The 11,763-nt window shown below is 36.2% G+C and overlaps 1 long non-coding RNA gene across 1 annotated transcript; it reads right to left on the minus strand.

The window, feature by feature from the left end:
- Positions 1-7,369: 7,369 nt before the first annotated feature.
- LOC127969703 (uncharacterized) lies at positions 7,370-11,404 on the minus strand. Its single transcript, XR_008156333.1, has 4 exons — positions 10,963-11,404; positions 10,567-10,677; positions 9,901-10,017; positions 7,370-7,394 (listed from the first exon to the last, which is right to left on the minus strand). It is a non-coding gene; the product is annotated as an uncharacterized LOC127969703 (long non-coding RNA).
- Positions 11,405-11,763: the final 359 nt, after the last annotated feature.

Consider the following 11,763-nt stretch of genomic DNA (forward strand, 5'->3'; position numbering starts at 1 on the left):
AGTCCATTTTTTCAGGATTCTTTGATGAATAGAAAGATCCAAAGATCAGCATTTATTTGAAATAAAAAAAAGCTTTTGTAACATTATAAATTATACCAGTCAAAAGATTCTAGAAATAAATACTTTTATTTCTATTTCAGATAAATGCTGTTCTTCCTGACACACACACACACACACACACACACACACACACACATACTGGTTTTTGTGGTTTAGCAGTACTTTGATGGCCAAACCAGTTGGATGGTGGTTTAAGGGGACACCCCTTTCCCGGTGTCCTACAGAGATGATAAAACTATCAAAAATTTTGTTTTACTCTGCAGAACACAAATATCACTTTGGATTTTCTTTACACACAATAGAATGGATAATATGACAATATGATATTTTGGTGGTACACAAGGACTGTCACGCCCCTCCTATAATGTTCCCGCCCATTTCATAATTGGGATTTATAGGGTCAGATTGATTTAGGAGGACACTCGTTTTACAATACACAAAACATGTCAGTTTTCTGGATTACAGGCACAATGTGTTTTACAGGTACTTGACCCCATACACAACACACAGACATGTCCCTATGCTGCATTACCAAGACTGAGGTGGTTAAAGAGTACCGGATCTTTAACACAATACACAACTGCACATCGTCCAACATTACAGGGACAAATGTGATTTACTGGAACCTGATCGTACACAACACACAGACATGTCACTATGCTGCATTACCAAGACTGAGGTGGTTAAAGAGTACAGGATCTTTAACACAATACAAAACATTACAGACACCAATGTGCTTTAGAAGTACTTTAATAATGACTTAAATTTGTGACATAAAAACAAATAAACAAAAAACGTAAAATTCGCCAATTATTAAAATGGGTAATCTTTCTATAAAAAAAGGAATGCCACACAAATCAAAACAAACAACAAATAATTAAGTCTAATTTACCAACTTAAAAAAAAACTATAAATCAAAAGCCATGCCTCATGTTGTAAGTACCTCACTAAATGTTAGGGATGCACCGTTGACCGGCCATAAATCGGAACCGGACGGTTTTTGCTTAAAATACACGATCGGCCGATTTTTCCGTAAGTGCGCCCGCTTGCACAGACTACATTGTAATCATTCGCTATCATGTCATTTGTGTGGAAGTATTTCAAAATCTGTGTGCTGGACACGGGCAACACGAGCTACACATCTGAGGAATAGACAGCAGGAAGCGAACAGCCGCTGGTGTACTGCTGCACAAATAAAAGCCTTTCCTGTGCTCACTGAAGCTGCTCGAGCGTATCGTACCTTTCTGTGCCCTGCACAAGCGAAGACAGTGAAGGATCAACTTCTTGCGAGCTGGATGAGAAACGACACAGATTAAACTGTGACAAAACTGAAATGTTTTTTTTTGTAAAGTAGAACTTGCATACACGTTTGAAAAGTCAGAAGTAAACGTCAGTTCTGTATAGGATTATTTTCCTTTTTCCTTAAAATTACATTGACTTAATTTGATTTAAAAATCACCTGCTGAAGCACACTGAAAAAAGGGTTTCATTCATCCAATTAAAATATTTTTGGGTAATGATTCACAATTTAATTTTTTAACTTGAGAATAGTTCTTTATTTTTCATTGGCTCAAGTAAAAAAAAATATATAGATGTGAATCATTACCCTATTTTATTTATTTTTTTAATTGGATGAATGAACCACTTTGCATCTGTGCTTTATTCGCACCAACATTATTTGATTTTAACATTTTGGAATAATATTTATATAGCATACTTTTATTTAGTCTCATTGGTAAAGACCTTGTTTTAAATTTAAAACCAAATTTTAAAACTAAAATACTATATGCTGATTAAGAAACCTCTTATTGAATGTGTGTTGATTGTGTTGTTTGGACTGTAGAACTATGCAGTTATTGCCTTTAATTTCACATGGTTACAGTTAATCTTTTAATTTAAGGCCAGTTCTATGTAGTTTCAACCCAATCCAAAAACAAAAGCTAAATGCTGATGTCTGTAGCATCTATGTTTGTATTGAATGTAGGCTACTTACTGTGCAGTTATTGCCATTAATTTCAGATGGATACAGTTATTGTTTTCAATAGCCAAAAGCCAGTTTGGCCTATTAAATACCAAATAAACATCTTGTTTATGCATACTTTCCTTTCTTGTTTGTTGCTTAAAAAAAATAATATAATAATAATAATAATCGGAAATCTGTATCGGAATCGGCCAGTTTGCTTGTAAAAATAAATAAATAGCGGTATCGTCTATGAAAAATCATGATCAGTGCATCCCTACTAAACACACAGTAAACATGAGATTAACTCGGAGCACACAATAGATGCTGCAGATGTGTAGAGAAACTGATTTATCTGTAAAGGAATCGTTCACTTCCAGAATGAAAAGTTTTTGACAAACTAACAATTGAACTTGTTTTCTACATGGAGATATTTGTATGAACTGCTGCTATAACAGTTTTGCACTATTGGAAATAAAAACAACAACCAAAGTGCTCATGATAATAGAATGGCATCAAGACACAGGATGTACTGTAACATCACTTGCTTTGGGTTTTCCTTTTTAAGATAATTCCTCGATTTCTTACAAAATCCTGTATGTTCTGTGCACTGCATCTCACCAAAACAGGATCCTCAGCAGTTTTACACTGCTGGTTTTCAGTCATTGTGGCCAGTTTTCCTTTAGCTCTGTGGTCCTTAAAATGTTTGATTACAGCTGTAACTTCAGTGTTTGACCAGGACACTTTCTGCCCTCTCCGTGTGTTTTCAGTTTCTGCCTCACTCTCACTCTCTGTACAGAAGAATACACACTTTAGTGAGTTGTAACTCTACGAGAGCTCATGTACTTACATTGATGGTGCTATTGCAATTTAAACCTCTGGTACCTTCAGGAACTTCAGTGGTGCTCTCAATGGGCATCTTCTAAACACCTGCAGACAAACAGTCATATAATGATCAGGAAACTCAGAAGTAACTCAAACAGAAAAGACATATATATACAGTATATATATTCTAATGGAATTGGCCTGTTAAACGTTTATTTTTGAAACAGTCATTTATCAGTTTTTTGCCTAAACACTAAGTATCAACATATTGGTATAGCCAGATAATACACCAATACAAAACTGATGCATCCCTAATTTGAGTAATATTCTGTTAGTAATGCTGGATTAATACAATATAAGGTAACACTTTAGAATAGGGAACACTTATGAACTATTAACTACAACTTTTCCCTCAATGAATTCCTAATTTGCTGCTTATTATTAGTAAATAAGGCAGTTGTTACATTAATGTATTGGGTAAGATTAGGAATGTAGAATAAGGTCATTTAAAATAAGGCATTAATAAGTGCTTAATTACTACTAATAATAATAATATGCACGCTAATAAGACAATACAGTGGTGTGAAAAAGTGTTGGTTCCTTATTTTTTTGCATGTTTATCACACTTTAATGTTTTGGATCATCGAACAAATTTAAACATTAGTCAAGGAAAACCAGTGAACACAACATGCAGTTTTTAAATGAAGGTTTTTATTATTAAGAGAAAACAAAAGTCAAAACTACATGGCCCTGTGTGAAGAAGTGTTTGCCCCTAAACCTAATAATTGGTTGGGCCACCCTTAGCGGCAACAACTGCAATCAAGTGTTTGTGATAACTTTCAATGAGTCTGTTACAGCACTGTGGAGGAATTTTGGTCGACTCATCTAAGCAGAATTGTAATTCAGCCACACTGGAGGGTTTTCAAGCATGAACAGACTTTTTAAGGTCATGTCACAGCATCTCAGTAGGATTCAGGTCTGGACTTTGACTAGGCCACTCCAAAGTCTTCATTTTGTTTTTCTTCAGCCATTCAGAGGTGGACTTGCTGGTGGGTTTTGCATCATTGTCCTGCTGCAGAACCCAAGTTTGCTTCAGCTTAAAGTCACGAACAGATGGCCGGACATTCTCCTTCAGGATTTTTTGGTAAACAGCAGAATTCCATTTATCACAGCAAGTCTTCTAGGTCCAGAAGCAGACCATCACACTACCACCACCATATTGTACTGTTGGCATGATGTTCTTTTTCTGAAATGCGGTGTTACTTTTACGCCAGACATTACGGGACACACAACTTTTGTCTCGTCAGTCCACAGAGTATTTTCCCAAAAGTCTTGGGGATCATCAATATTTTTTCTGGCAAAACTGAGACGAGCCTTTAGTCTTTGTCTTGGAAATCTGCCATGCAGACCATTTTTGCCCAGTCTCTTTCTTATGGTGGAGTCATGAACACTGACCTTAACTGAGGCAAGTGAGGCCTGCAGTTCTCTGAATGTTGTTGTGGGGTCTTTTGTGACCTCTTGGATGAGTCGTCACTGTGCTCTTGGGGTAATTTTGGTCAGCCAGCCACTCCTGGGAAGGTTCTCCAGTGCTGTTCCACAAATTTAGCACAGTGGCTAGATGAACAAATAACCAGACGCCACCTGATTCTAATATTCCATCATTTAATAGTAATGACTTTATGAATTTCTTCACTAATAAAATAAATAACATCAGAAATACAATAACAAATGTCAATTTTACAGCGTCTAACACTTCAGTTTCATCCATCGCACCCAAATATAAACTGCAGTGCTTTACAACTATAGGACAGGAAGAGCTAAATAAACTTGTCACTGTATCTAAACCAAAAACATGTTTATTAGATCCTGTACCCAGTAAATTACTGAAAGAGTAGGCGAAAAAACGCTTCTCAATATTATTAACTCATCGTTATCTTTAGGTCACATCCCAAAACAATTTAAGATGGTGGTTATTAAGCCTCTTATTAAGAAACCACAACTAGATCCTAGTGAACTGGCAAATTATTTCAAAATCTATTTATTTAAACTATTTCAAATCTTCCATTTATGTCTAAAATTTTAGAAAAAGTTTTGTCTGCTCAATTGAGCTCCTTCCTGCAAAAAAAAAAAGATCTGTATGAAGAATTTCAGTCAGGTTTCATGCCCCACCATAGCACAGAAACTGCACTTGTTAAAATTACAAATGACCTGCTTCTTGCGTCAGCTCAAGGCTGCATCTCATTGCTAGTTTTACTTGATCTTAGTGCTGCGTTCAACACCATAGATCATGACATCCTCATAGATAGATTACAAACCTATACAGGTATTGAAGGGCAGGCTCTAAGATAGTTTAGATCCTACCTGTCCGATCGCTACCATTTTGTTTATTTAAATGGGGTGTTTATCATCTCATTTATCATCAGTAAAATATGGAGTGCCACAAGGATCCGTCCTAGGTCACCTTCTATTTCCAATATACATGTTGCCCCTTGGTAATATTATTAGAAAATATGGGATTAGTTTCCACTGTTATGCTGATGATACTCAGACCAGATGAAACTTCTCAATTATCTAAGCTAACAGAGTGTGTTAAAAATGTAAAAGATTGGATGACCAATAATTTTCTCCTATTAAATTCGGATAAGACAGAGATATTAATTATTGGACCAAAAAAAACAGTACATAGAATCTAGTAGATTACAATCTGCAACTAGACGGATGTACTGTTACTACTTCTACAGTCAAAAATCTGGGTGTTATATTAGACAGCAACTTGTCTTTTGAAAATCATATTTCCCATGTTAAAAAAACTGCATTCTTCCATCTTAGAAACATTGCCAAGCTACGAAACATGTTATCTGTTTCTGATGCAGAAAAGCTAGTTCATGCATTCATGACCTCTAGACTGGACTATTGTAATGCACTTCTAGGTGGTTGTCCTGCTTCGTCAATAAACAAGCTACAGGTCGTCCAAAATGCAGTGGCTAGAGTCCTTACCAGGTCAAGAAGATATGATCATATTACCACAATTTTACAGTCTCTGCACTGGCTACCTATTAAGTTCCATATCAGTTACAAATTATCATTACTTACCTATAAGGCCCTAAATGGTTTAGCTCCTGCGTACCTAACAAGCCTTCACACTACAATCCATCACGCTCCCTAAGGTCACAAAACACTGGACTTTTGGTAGTTCCTAGGATAGCAAAAACCACTAAGACTTCTTCACACAGGGCCATGTAGTTTTGGATTTTGTTTTCCCTTAATAATAAAAACCTTCATTTATGCATGTTGTGTTTACTTTTATGTTAGTTACCTTTGACTAATATTTAAATTTGTTTGATGATCTGAAACATTAAAGTGTGACAAACATGCAAAAAAATAAATCCGGAAGGGGTCCAACACTTTTTCACACCACTGTAGTTTAGAGACCCTAAAATAAAGCGTTACCCAATAATATTTTTAACTTTTATTATTTTTAAAAAACACTTAGCTGACACATACCAGCATTACTGGAGTCTCTCGCAGCTCCAGCAAGAGCCTCATCATCAGAATTACTTTCTTCAGGATCAGCGTCATCAGAATCTGTCATGTTGATCTCATCTTCAATGAAAAATAAAACTCAGAACATGAAAAACATCTGCATTCAGAAGTCAAACACAATCACACACCATTTATAAACCATTCCTAAAGACACTACATTCTACAGTGAACACAAGACATATTTCAGAGAAGAGTTGCCTTAAACATTCCTGTGAGTTTAAAAGACCCGCTGTGCTACGCATGCTAGGATGGACGTACCTTCAATCTCAATGTTCTCCTAAAACATACATGTGATACTTTAAGAGCTACACTGTCTTTCAATAATAACTTAATGTATTTTAATGACAGGGAAGTTGTGGTCATTTAGTTAATAAGATCATTTAAAATCATAAAAGAACATTTACGTTACAGACCTTAAAAGGTACTGGTCAATATATTACTACAAATCTGTATTTAGAGCAGGGGTGTCCAGACTCTGTCCTGGAGGGCCGGTGTCCTGCAGAGTTTAGCTCCAACCCCAGACACACCTGAAGCAGATAATACTAGAAACCTCCAGGCAGGTGTGTGTAGACAAGCTGGAGCTAAACTCTGCGGGACACTAGCCCTCCAGGACCAAGTCTGGACACTCCTGATTCAGACATCGACTAATATTACTGAAATTGAAAACACGTCATTAAATTACATACATTTGGTAACAGCTAAGTATATCACAGCCCATGAAGACATCAGACTTCAGAGCATTCACTGTTGCACTGAAATAACAGTTCATCTGAAACATGTGAATACCTCCTTAACTCCTTCAGCGGGGACAAAAAAGCTCTGCTCCTCATTCAACACATGCTCTTTGACAGGTGACATCTGAAAACAATGAAAAAAGCAAGGCTCATGTAGAGACGATTTCTTACAACATCAATCTAACATTTCATAAAATATGCAATGCACATTTAATTACCTACTCAACACAGTCCTGATCATCTAATTGTAACCGGTCCTTCTTCAGAGTCACCTGAAATTAAGGAAACAGAAATAAAAAAAATAAACATTCTACTGCAGACAAAGGATTCAGGGACTGTACAAATTGATAATGCACATATACTGGAGTCCATAAACACTGACTGATCACTGACACATGAAATCAAAAAATCAAATTTAAATTAAAATCAATCAATCAATCAGTCGCAGAACCTTCTCTACGTCTGTGTCTTCTGACTGGGACAGAGTATTGACTTCAAGAGTGGACGGTTCAACCACAATATAGAAAAGAACATCAAATTAGATATCTGTGACAATAAATGAGTGCATAAAATACTGATTTAAAACATTAAATTATTTTATAATCTTGCTTCTATCAATGTAATTTATAAGATTACAATATTTCAAACCAATATTTAAATTTTCAAGTGTTACCCAAGTTAATGTTCATGACTTTGTAAGTATTACATTACATGCATGTATACTGAAGTATGTCAGGTTGTGTGTATGTGTTTACACCTGTGTTACGAGGACCCTGTTCTATGAGGGCCATCATAAGAACATGGTCTTGACTTGACTGAAGAGTCTCAGTGTGTTATTAGTTTGAAAAAAGTCTGGTCTATTTGTAACCTTGTTATTACCGGGACATTGGTAACTAGACAAATGTGGACAGCTTATTTCAAGCATTTCTGTGTATGAGAAAAACTGGTGATTTGAGACACAGTGTCTGAGTTAGTTATACAGCATGAAACCAAGACTCACTTTTAACATCCACAATAATGCAGCAAACAATGTCTCTTAGAAACACATGTGGACAACGTAATCTGTTCTACTCTTTTAAGGACTAGCACAATTATTTCAAGAACTTCTTGGATACCTTTATAGCTGCTGTGCCCTGTTCAGAGTTCTTTAGGTTCTTTAGACACTGATTCTACTCAGTTATCATTTGAAAATACTGAAAGTTTTGAATAAATAATATGCAATCTTGGAGAATGTTATTTAAATAAAAAAGCCAAAATAATAATAATAATAATAATAATAATAATGATGATGATGATGATGATGATGATGACACAAATATGATAAAACTGCAGAATACAGTAGTATAATGCCTGACAGTAAATTTCAAACAAGGGGAACGACTTTTTACCAACTTATATTACAATATACTTAATCTAAAGGTAACAATTAGACATTTTGAATATCACATGGCCACAATGAGATGTGAATGATCCATATTTAGCCTAATATTTCACATTCACACAGCCCAATGTCATGGTGATAACTAGGGTCTTCAAATACCAGGCTTTTGTCAAACAAACGCCACACTGAAGGTGTTTCTCAATGTCAAGGATACTTCCTTAGCAGGACTGGTCCTTCCAAGTTCAGAGGCTAGGTGAGGCTCCTCTTTAGCATTCGGAGAACACGTAAATGGAACAGGCTAGCAAATGCACGTCATTGCGTCAGTGAAAAGGTCTGTTTGAAGAACGCTGTGGTATAATGGTATAATATTAACGTTAAATTACTTTGGACAACTTAACTAGTTATTTATAAAAGAAATTCCGGTGACGCAACCAAGCTAACAATTGTTAAATGACAGGTCCGGTTCAGTTAGGCATCAATAACGTAATTTGTATTTGTATAAATTACAATCTTAATATGGTAGTTATTTTCTACTGGCAAACTTTACTTATATTTACTACAGTTATAACAAATGTTTGGTAACGTAAATAAAAACCGTTAACACTCCGACTCTAGGATTGTGGGTGATTTGAGAGCGCGAAGGATTCACATATGCATCCTTTCCTGTGTATGGGATATTTTTCGAACGAAGGACTCAGTCCTTGGTTGAAATTCCGAGGATCCTCGACATTGGAACAGTCCTTCGACGGATGTCGATGACGTAGCATCCTCGAAATTCTGGCTTCCGAGGATCCTTCCTTGACATTGAGAAACGCCTTGAGATTCTCATATGTTCTTATGATGGTCCTCATAAAACAGGGTCCTCGTAACACGGGTGTAAACACACACACAAGACCATGTTCTCATGATGGTCCTCATAAAACAGGGTCCTCGTAACACAGGTGTAAACATAGTCTTGATGTCACATTGTGTGTGTGTTTACACCCGTGTTACGAGGACCCTGTTTTATGAGGACCATCATAAGAACATAGTCTTGTGTGTGTGTTTACACCTGTGTTACGAGGACCCTGTTTTATGAGGACCATCATAAGAACATAGTCTTGATGTCACATTATGTGTATGTTCTTATGATGGTCCTCATAAAACAGGGTCCTCGTAACACGGGTGTAAACGAGACACTTTAAAACAACAGAGAGGTGAAACCATCACAGAGAACTACACGTCATCAACCAGAGACAGATTTAGTACACGAGACATTTTAAAGGCATAGGAAGAAAATCCTGTCATCATTTACAAACCATCAAATGGTTAGTAATGTCTTATTTTGCCCAACAAAAGATATACAGGACTGAGACAACTTAATGGTGACTATATGATGACAAAATAAATCAACTCACCTTTAAGATCAGTGATGAACCTGCCCTTGAGCCCATTCTGGTCTTTCTGTTGAAGTGAACACTGTATGGCCTCAGCTTTCTCCTTCGCCTCGCACCTTCAGCCATCCTCTGTGTCTGCTTTAATAACAATAAGAACTGTTGGCCTCCATCTGACAATATTACGTTTGTTTGTTTTCAACTTAATATGCAAACGAATAATGACAGTTCTACTGAACAGAATATATGTGTAATATGATGTATTCTGTATATCTGTATTCTACAAAGCACTATACAAATAAAGGTGATTTTACTTATTATATACAGTAAGTATTGGGAAGTGAAAAGAGCACATCTCTGTGTTTATTAATTAAACCAAGCTGAACAGTAATAATATTAAACATAACTGCCCCTCCCCTTCACAGACTGTAGCCATGACAACAGATTATTATGATGGCTAGACTGTTCTATTACATTTACAGTTATACTGCGAACGAAAAGAAGTTAAACTGACAAGCATTGTTGATTCTTGTTTGATGTTACTCTTAATAGAGGACACTTAGTGTAAACACGCTAGCGCCATTAGCATCACGCGCTAGCTGCTTTCTAAAGAGCACTGAAGACACTCACGAACAAGCCAAACTGAGCCACAAACTCTCAGAGAAACGATTTAACAGCAGTATTACTCACCTTTCATATAATAGTTGTCTCCAACAGCTTCACACCGCAGATGTCTTCACTTCAGGTGCACAGATTGCGTCCGGTCCAAACAGGAAGTTACAAACCGACACCCTTGCCTCGCTGATTAGAGCACGAGTATACGGGATTTATAATAATACTAATAATAATAATAATAATAATAATATATGTAAATAACCATCTATGAAACGTTACATTAATAGCCTTACATCAATATACTGATATTAAACTGAGTAATTACAGCTTTGAAGTCACATTCATACTTTATATGATGATATTTAAGGAATATATTTAATTGCACGATCATTATGCATTTATATAATCATATACAATCGATAAAGTATAGCAAAAAAGTGTTTAAATAATTACCAAACTGCATTAACTTACTTGTACGGAGCTATTAGCGGCAGAATGTAGCCCCGCCCACCGCCGCCATTTTGTTTTCGCGATTTCCCGCCCTCCGGTGCCGATCTAGCCAATCAGCGGCCTCCAAACTTACACAAGTGTAAAATATGCAAATTTTCGATGACGCGGATGCAGTACCGGGTCCGGGCTGCAGGGGCGCACTCCCGAGTTCAGAGGATACACAGTGTATAGTAAAATTTCAGGTTTTTGTGGTATATTAGGACATGGCGCGAAAATTTGAGAGGGAGCTTCTGGGACATAGAGAAAGGCATATACACTGTCGGAATTATAAGGACATGGGCCCTGTCCTCATAAACCCAAATGTCCCTGTAATGCTGGTGCGTATTCAGGTCAAAAGTCCTTGTAAACCACAAAAACCAACACACACACACACACACACACACACACACACACACACACACACACACACATATATATATATATATATATATATATATATATATAATGTTTTTGAGAAGGAGAATGTGACTTGAGTAATGATACTAAAAAATTAGCTTTGAAATCATATAAATATAGTATATTTAAAAATATATTCAAATAGTAAACAGTTATTTTAAATAGTAACAATATTTCAAAAATGTACTGTTTTTGCTGTATTTTGGATTAAATAAATGCAAGCTTGGTGAGCATAATAGAATTCTTTTAAAGCATTGACATTTTGACTGGTAAGTAATCATTGTGAGAATAATTCACTTTCAACACTCATATGTTTGTACTTACGATAACATAAAAAAGAGAGAGAAAATGAGTCTGACCAAATGG

The sequence above is a fragment of the Carassius gibelio genome, chromosome B13, assembly GCF_023724105.1.
Source record: "Carassius gibelio isolate Cgi1373 ecotype wild population from Czech Republic chromosome B13, carGib1.2-hapl.c, whole genome shotgun sequence".
In the NCBI taxonomy this organism is placed as follows: domain Eukaryota; kingdom Metazoa; phylum Chordata; class Actinopteri; order Cypriniformes; family Cyprinidae; genus Carassius; species Carassius gibelio.